Below are 8,334 nucleotides of genomic sequence, written 5' to 3'. Positions count from 1 at the left end.
TTTCTTCAATATCGCTGTAATTGGAGCTAGTAGTGTCGCAAAGGAAGGAATAAATCTTCGATACCAGGAAAATGTGCCTATGATGCTACGAACTTCCTTGACGGATGTGGGTGTTGGGATACGTAGCATAGCCTTGACCTTATCACCATCAACATGTAGTCCATTCCTATCAACCACATGACCCAAATACTTTAGTTCCGGTCTACAAAATTGACATTTATCCCAGCTAACGGTTAACTTAGCTTCTCTCAAGCGTCTAAAGACTTCCTCTAAGATCCTTACATGTTCTTCAATAGACTTTGTCACGATGACCACGTCATCCAAGTAAGTAAAAACATAGGGTTCCAACTCCGGACCGAGGACACGATCTATCAACCTCTGCCATGTAGCCGGGGCATTATGTAATCCAAAAGGCATTCTGCAAAACTGAAAAAGACCTCGACCAGGAACCGTAAAAGCAGTATAAGGCCTGGAAGCCTTAGCAACAGGTACCTGCCAATACGCCGACTTAATGTCTATGGTGGAAAGATAATGCGCGTTCTTTAATTTATTTAAAATATTAGAGATGTACGGTAATGGGTAGCCATCCCTCTCTGTTACGGCATTAAGCTTTCGATAGTCTACGCAGAACCTCCATTTTGGTTCTTCACCTTCTGGAACCTTTTTTTTCACCAAGAGAATCGGGGACGACCAAGCACTATTCGATCGCTCCACTACTCCTTTCGCCAACATATCTTCTAGCTCTTTATCAATATGGCTTTGGATTACTGGGGATACAGGATAGTAACGTTGTTTTATGGGTGCAGATTTACAAACAATCACATGCTCAGTGACATCAGTACAACCAAGAGAAGTGCCCATTAGTTCACGACTTCTATTAATAACTTCCTCCAATTGCGACTTCTCTGCATCGGTCAAAATAGTTTGACCTCGGAGATGATCCACTGAACCTACCATTGCTGGAGCGTCCGAAAAATACCATTCGTTATGCCTCAAATCTGGAACGATACCCATAACACGCCAAAAATCAGATCCTAAAATCAGAATGTGCGGTACGTCCAAAATAACTAATACTGGCAAGACACGCAAGCGATCCCTAACCATGAAAGGTACTAAACATTCCCCCAACGATTCACACATCTGACCATTCGCCACTCTACAAACGGTCTTCTTCGAAGTATCCAACTCTAAACCCAAGTTTTGTAAAAATTTCCAACCAGTTCTTCCTACAATGGTCTTTGAAGCACCAGAATCCAATAATCCCAAAATTTCCTTTCCTAAGACTTTAACTTTCAAATATGGACGTTCATCTCCTTCGGAATGATGTAAAATAAAGTCTAAAATAGGACGTAGGTTGGTCGAGTCAACGTCGGCAACACCTCTTCGACCAGTTAGGTGCGCTTCCTTCCGTTTCCCGAATTACACGAAGGACAAGTTCTGACTGTAAACCCTTCTTTCTTACACTTAAAACAGTGAACAGCCTCCTTCTTCATTAGACACCCTACTGCCTTATGGCCTGACTGATTACAACGATAACAGATTAAAGTCCTAAACTTTCCTCTAGCGGACTCCGATTCGGATGAAACAACAGGACCCTCACTAACACTACTACAACTTTCAGCATCCACACTGATATAAGCTAGGTCCTTTTCCAAAGTATTCATTTTCCTACTATTCGGTTCAACATAGTTCCTAATACAATCACGTCTTTCCTCCATACTGCGACATAGAACACGAAGTTCCTCCAAGGTAGCTGGCAAAGGATCACGTAATCTATCTTGATAGAACGGATGCAAATTCCTAATAACTATAGACAATTTAACTTCCTCTGGAACATGACAACGCAAGCGATTAAAGTAACTATTCATTATTGCCAAGTAAACTCCAATAGTCTCAGACGAATGCTGAGTTCTCCTCCGAAGCTCTTCAAAAAGCGCTTCCCCATGGTGAGCTGACAGGTACTCCCTACGAAACTCTTCAACTAATTCAGCCCAACTCCCTACACGTAGACGAACATCTTTATAAAACTGATAGGCTTTATCCGAAAATAAATCTATACCTGATTCCAAAAGTATACTATCTGGTACATGACGAGCGAGACTCAATTCATTCACCATCTCAAAAAATGCAGAAATAGACATACCCCTAGCAGAACCTGAAAACTTTTCTATTCCCCATTTATGAGGAAGTATCATCCCAGAAGAAAAACTAGAGACAGACCCTGAAAAAACATTATTACCAGCTTGTGACATCGCTCCAGGAGAAGAAGCATGAACTTGTCCTACCCCTGCCTGAAAAGGCTGATTTAAAACCGAAATCACATCGAGCGCTACTGGTACCGAACCAGATCCGATTGGATGCTGCTTATCATGTAAATCCTGTGACAACTTCAAAATCTCAGCAAGAAAGTCTGACTTAACAACCTGGGCTGCGTCTGCATCATCACCTGTTGGCAATACCATAAGATCAATTCTCCCCAAGACATGGTTAATCTGTGTCCGCAATCTCAAGGACTCAGCACAAGTAGGAGTTCCGGCAAACTTTCCAACAGCCGTATTCAGCTCCGCAAGTTTAGTCTCGATTGCAGTTTTATCCTGTGAAAAGGTGAATGGGTGCTCAGGATATCTAAAGCTTTCATTTGCTGCCTCACGACTAAGTGCATCAGACAGACTAGACCTCATAGACTCAACAGTGCCAGTAGACACTCCACGAATTTTGAGTTCATATTCCAGTTCCTCTTTCCTTAAGTAGTTGGGTACAAGTTTTCGCACCATCTTGCCAAAGTTCAAAATTTAAAAAAAAATGTATCAACCGAAAGGAGCAAATATTCAAACAAAATCAAGATATAAGTAAAAATATTAACACACAGGTACAGTTTACTTTATTAATGGGAGCAAACCAAAAGCAAAATAAAAGTAATAGTCGCTTTATTCAATCTATAAAATTTCACAAAAGATTTTCAAAATTTCATTGTTTCAGAACAAATTACAAGTCACAACATAATCTCAAAAAAAAAGATTTTACATTCCCTAACATAAGTAAGTTAAACCACAATGTAGAATTTCGAAGTCCAACTTCTCAAAAAAATAAATTTGAACTCCAACTGAAATAGAAATATTTCAAAGTCCTAATATATCCATAATTCTTCTAAGTTCCACAACACCACTTCAAAGTATCTTCTTTTAAGTTCCATTTTTGGCTTCTTCCAACTTCACGTCACACAAAAAAAAAACTAGTAAGCACTTCTTGGCATACACTTCCACTAAACACGAAGTTCTAAGACTACTACTAAGTGCAAAACCAGTGGTAAAGTAAATAAATCAAAGTTAGTCAATTAAAGCCCAAACACGTTAGGTTAACTAATTAAAAGGAATCTACACAAGGGGTTGACAAAAAAAAGGTTAATTAATTAAGGGCCCCACGTTGGGCGCCAAAATATGTGGCGTACAAAACCGAATCTATATAAAAAAATTACAAATTGTACCAAATATAAATCAGACGTACACCCGGAAAGAAAAGTACTATACGGTGACAGTCTGGGAATGGCTCGCGGCTAGACAAAACAGTGGAGATGGTCGTGCGGTCCACAAAACAAAAAAATCCGAAGTTATATCAGGGGCGCCAGGTAAATTGGCCCACAGCCTTCCCTACGTTGCTATTCAATAAACCACCAACTTACCAATAGGTTTACTACTAAAATACTAAGTAACAGTATACAACCTGAATAAATAAAAAAATAAATGAAATTGTCAGATTAGAATTTAGTCAATTTTAATAAATAGATTCCCAAGATAGTTGAAAATAAATACATACATATTACATATTACAATATTATTTAACTTTACCATAGGCTTAATAAAAAAATAATATAAAAATGCGGCTTCTGCTTGCCTAACAAAAATTCATAAGTTATTTCTACTTAACAGAACAAAATGAAAGGTAAGACGTGTCAAAAGTACCGGACGCTAAGGGGTGTGCGGTTCAATACCAACCAAAAAAAAATAATTAACGCAAATAGGACACCACGTGAGCTCAAGTGCGTGCGCAGAAAATAATATAAAAAAAATAAATCTCAAATATATAACCCCCCCTTAGACGCAGTTTACAAAATTAAAATAGGTATGTGTAAATATTGAATTAATAAAATAAACCGCAAATTATCTTTAAAAAAAATCTGTAAAGTATTTGTAAATATGAAAATAAAAACTAACAGCAAATAATCTTTAAAAAAAAACTATTGTATTCCGCAAACCAAATTAGACGGTGCTTAAATCTTCCGTTGAAAATTAATTATCGATCCATACCTCGAATATTCATATACTTCACCGCGTGGAATTCCAGTTATAGTTCAGCGTGTCTTCAATCCAAAATCCCATACGATTGCCGATGTACATAGACTTGTGTGACAATGTTGAAAAGTTGAAAATTACAGCCAGATGGAAAAATACGAAGAAGAAGAAGCAGAAAAAAACAAACAAACCAACCAACCAACCCTGAAGCAAGAAAACATTAATTACCATCTGTGTCTAAAATAATTATTTGGAAATAAATATATTGATTTTAACACTTTGTTTATCTGCCTTTTGGCGATAATGGAGCAATACAAAAAAAAACTTGTCTCCGAACTTGAATGTATGAAAACTGATAAAAATGTGAATAGCTTTTTAGAGATGGGATAAAAAAATAACTACAACTTTTTAATTAATTAAAAACGAAATGTTCTAACACTCACCCTTCTTAGCCAGATTAGGGGTTTGAAATATCCCAAATTGGACCGAAGCGTAGCCGGCTATTTGGACTCGTGATTAAGGCTAATTTCTTGATCTAAATACGACTCCCGGTATTCACGTGTACTGTAGATCCGCTTTTTTTAGCGAAATTGTGGATATTCCAAAAAAAACCCTTCCACGAAGGCAGCAAATCCCCTTGAATATCCACACGGTTCGGACTAGTCCAGATCCCACATGGAACAGCAGCAAAAGCAAAAAAACAAAAATGCCGTTTTTAATCTAGCCCAACCTTTCAGTAACACTCTCAAACCTGGAATCACTTTCTTTCCGTCGTCTTTCCGAACACTTGACAACTTGACACACGGAGGTCACCGAATAGTACCGAGATTCAAAAATTTCAATTTTATGATCCCAATTCTTCCAAGATAACTCTAGAAAGAACGATCTAAATTAGTTTCTTCACAAAAAAGAGGACGTGTTCCCTTAACTTCAGCACAATTTGCCAGACATTACCCCTATTTAAAAATTACTAATTTTATTTTCGCCACCTTGCTTATAATATATTATAGGCAACCGCTCTTACACGTCCTGAATTATTTAAATTTTGATAAAATAGAGGTGGGACTTTCTACTTTAAATTTGGAACGTAACAAGGAAATAATGAAAGAAAGATGAAAGAATGTAACAGTTGGCAAATTTAAAGGGGCTTTACCTACCATTACTGGATTTCTTAAGGCATTTTATCGAAAATAAGGAAATATTGAGAGTATTCACTGCCCAGTAAAGTAATAAAAAAGGAAAACAAGGAAAATAAAAAAAGAAAAAGTACATTAACAAGGATAAATAAGGTTATAAATAAAAACTTTAGGTAATCTTAATTGGGTGGTAACGGCAAGGATCGGACAACAGCCTTCTTCGATAGATCGGTAATGACTTTAAGAGAAAATAGTGCGCCTTTTTCTGCGACCTATTAAGGCTCAAGATAGGAAAGGAACCAATGTTTTTAGATATAAAAGTAAGAAAGGCTTACTAAAATTAAGAGAGAACAAAATGAAAGAGAAGAATCGAAATTTGGACCATAAAGAATGCTATAAGTGATGGAAAAAGTAATTGGTCTATTGAAGGTGGATGCGATTATGAGACTGTTATTGTGTGCTGGTGACACTTGATATATAAAGCGTCTTCAGCTCGGTGCCTGCGATAAAAAAGCTCCCTGTCTGGTTAGAGTAATAGGACGTAACCAAACAATAGTAGAATATAATGTAAACGTGCAAGAGAGCTACACATGAGCGCAGGTATTCGGTAAGAGTGTTTCCTGGAAGCATTTTGTATAACATAAATTATGATGCAATGAACAGTTTAGTTACTAGGGCAGTGACAATTAAGAAAATTCGCGGTTACCGAGCAGGAAACACAGTTTGTGACACATTAAAGTGTCTGTTACCTTAGGTTGAATTTAAAGCGCAATATTACGATGACTGAGTAGGTTTAGCAAGTTGTTAAGAGTTCATAAATGGTACTGGGTGTCTTATGTAGAAAAATGGCTAATTATAGTGAGCTCGGGATTGATAAGAGGGAAACCATATGTCATCGAATGTATGGCAATGAGACTATGGTGTAACTGATAGCCTTGTTGACCTAAAACGTAAAAGAGACTTAGAAGAGTGATAAATGAGACGGAAGATGGATGGGAGAGTAAAAAAAAAACTTGGTCACAAATCTTAACACACGAGTAGATTGAAAACACAGGAAATTTGTTAGTATATATCAAATAAAGCATGTTGCAATTATCTTGGGACGCCTTTCGTAAAAGATACATCAACAACTCATGCTTAGGTCTTTTACATAATCCGGTAATTTGGTCGGTCCATCTTGTTGGGAATCTTCTTCGTGATCTTCGGTCTTCTTCCTTTCCTTGGATAATCTTAAAGTTTTTTCATAATACATGATAAAATACAAACAAAAAATACGAATATTTAACATCAGTGTTGTGTAACAAGTGTATGTAGTAGAAAAACGTATGCAGTAAACAAATTAGAAATACTGAAGACAAAATAGGCATAAAACCGTAAAGCTATCTAACTTTTCTATGTTAAATTATTAAATAACAATGTTTACATCACAATACCTGTTCAACTCTGTCTAAAAAGACAATGTTTAACAATACAATCGGGTTCATGTCATTATAAACTTAAGTTATAACAAACATTACATGACACTTATGTAAAGTTTACTTCAAACATCTTAATTCAGTTCTATTAAAATTGAAAATGACTATAAGAAAGACAATAAAGTTATTTATTAATTATATCAAACAAAAACAGCACTAGAAACAATGTTACAATTGAGTATTTAAGAAAATATTTTACAGTAACACTTTCAACAATATATTTAATAGCAATATCATTTTGGTCATTTTTGTAATAATATACACAATTTTCCATTACTAAAAGTTACTTCTATTCTGAAACAGCTGAGAACTAGTATCTTAAATTAGTTTTATATCGAGCACAAATAATGTTCCTCCAACCAGGCAGTTCCCAAATGAAGCATAATTTTTTTTTGCTATAATTTCGTAAAATATACCAATTTTGGTTTACGTGAAATAAAGTCTCTAACAGAAATTGATTTTTAGAAGTAGCAAAGTCATTTGCCTCTCAAAAGGTGTTGATACATCATAGACTATAATTGGTCGAATTAACAACGAAGATTCTACCAGACTAATGAATAATAAAGCCATGTAAACTAGTGTTTACAGTAAAATGTTAATAGATTGGTAGATTTCATATGTTATGAGAAATTAATATAATTATATGTTAGTTACACATACTTATGTATGCACTAGGGGCACTACCTATGGATGCACTCCGGCACTCTGCTCAAGTGTTGGTGTACTTAGTGAAGGAATACTGTTCATCAGAATAAGGATTAAATAAGTCAACAGACTTGATGTCTAGCTAAAGCAAAGTAATTTTATAATAACGGAAATAATTAAGATAACTTCAATAAGATGACTGCTGATGTTCTGCTTTCAGTAATATCGGTCCAATATATTTACGACGCACTACACCATTGGTTAAATGAGCAGCATTATTTTGTTATTTGTTAAATAAGTTTCACTTTTTATTACAAAATGCAAATAAGAAATTACTATACAACTCTTTAAACAAAATTTGTAACCAAATTCTTAAAAGTTTGTTTAAAAATATTTAAACAACTAAAAACTTCTGTGCGTAGCGTCTGAGTACACACGTTTTTGGTATCTCGCTTATTCGTTGCACAGTTGTGGCAGCCATAGCTCAGTGGCTATGTTACTGGCTTAACAAGCTGGAGGGCCCGGGTTCGTATCCCTGCACCGACAAAATTTTCAATTTCTAATATAACTGAGCTGCCACCATGCTTCGTAGGGCACGTAAAGCCGTCGGTCCCGGCTACGAAAGTAGTCGTTAAGTCATGTAAGGTCTAACACTAGACCTTAGCCAGAAGGTTACACGAACTTTACTTTATTGCACAGTTACAAGTAAGTATTATAGTAACATTTGTTTGTCACAGATGTAGAACGAATTTGGTAAAACAAAAAGCTAAAAAAATATCAGTTTTTTAT

Source organism: Diabrotica undecimpunctata, chromosome 4, assembly GCF_040954645.1.
Source record: "Diabrotica undecimpunctata isolate CICGRU chromosome 4, icDiaUnde3, whole genome shotgun sequence".
NCBI classification, from domain to species: Eukaryota; Metazoa; Arthropoda; class Insecta; order Coleoptera; family Chrysomelidae; genus Diabrotica; species Diabrotica undecimpunctata.
Note: the sequence above shows the minus strand (reverse complement) of the source record.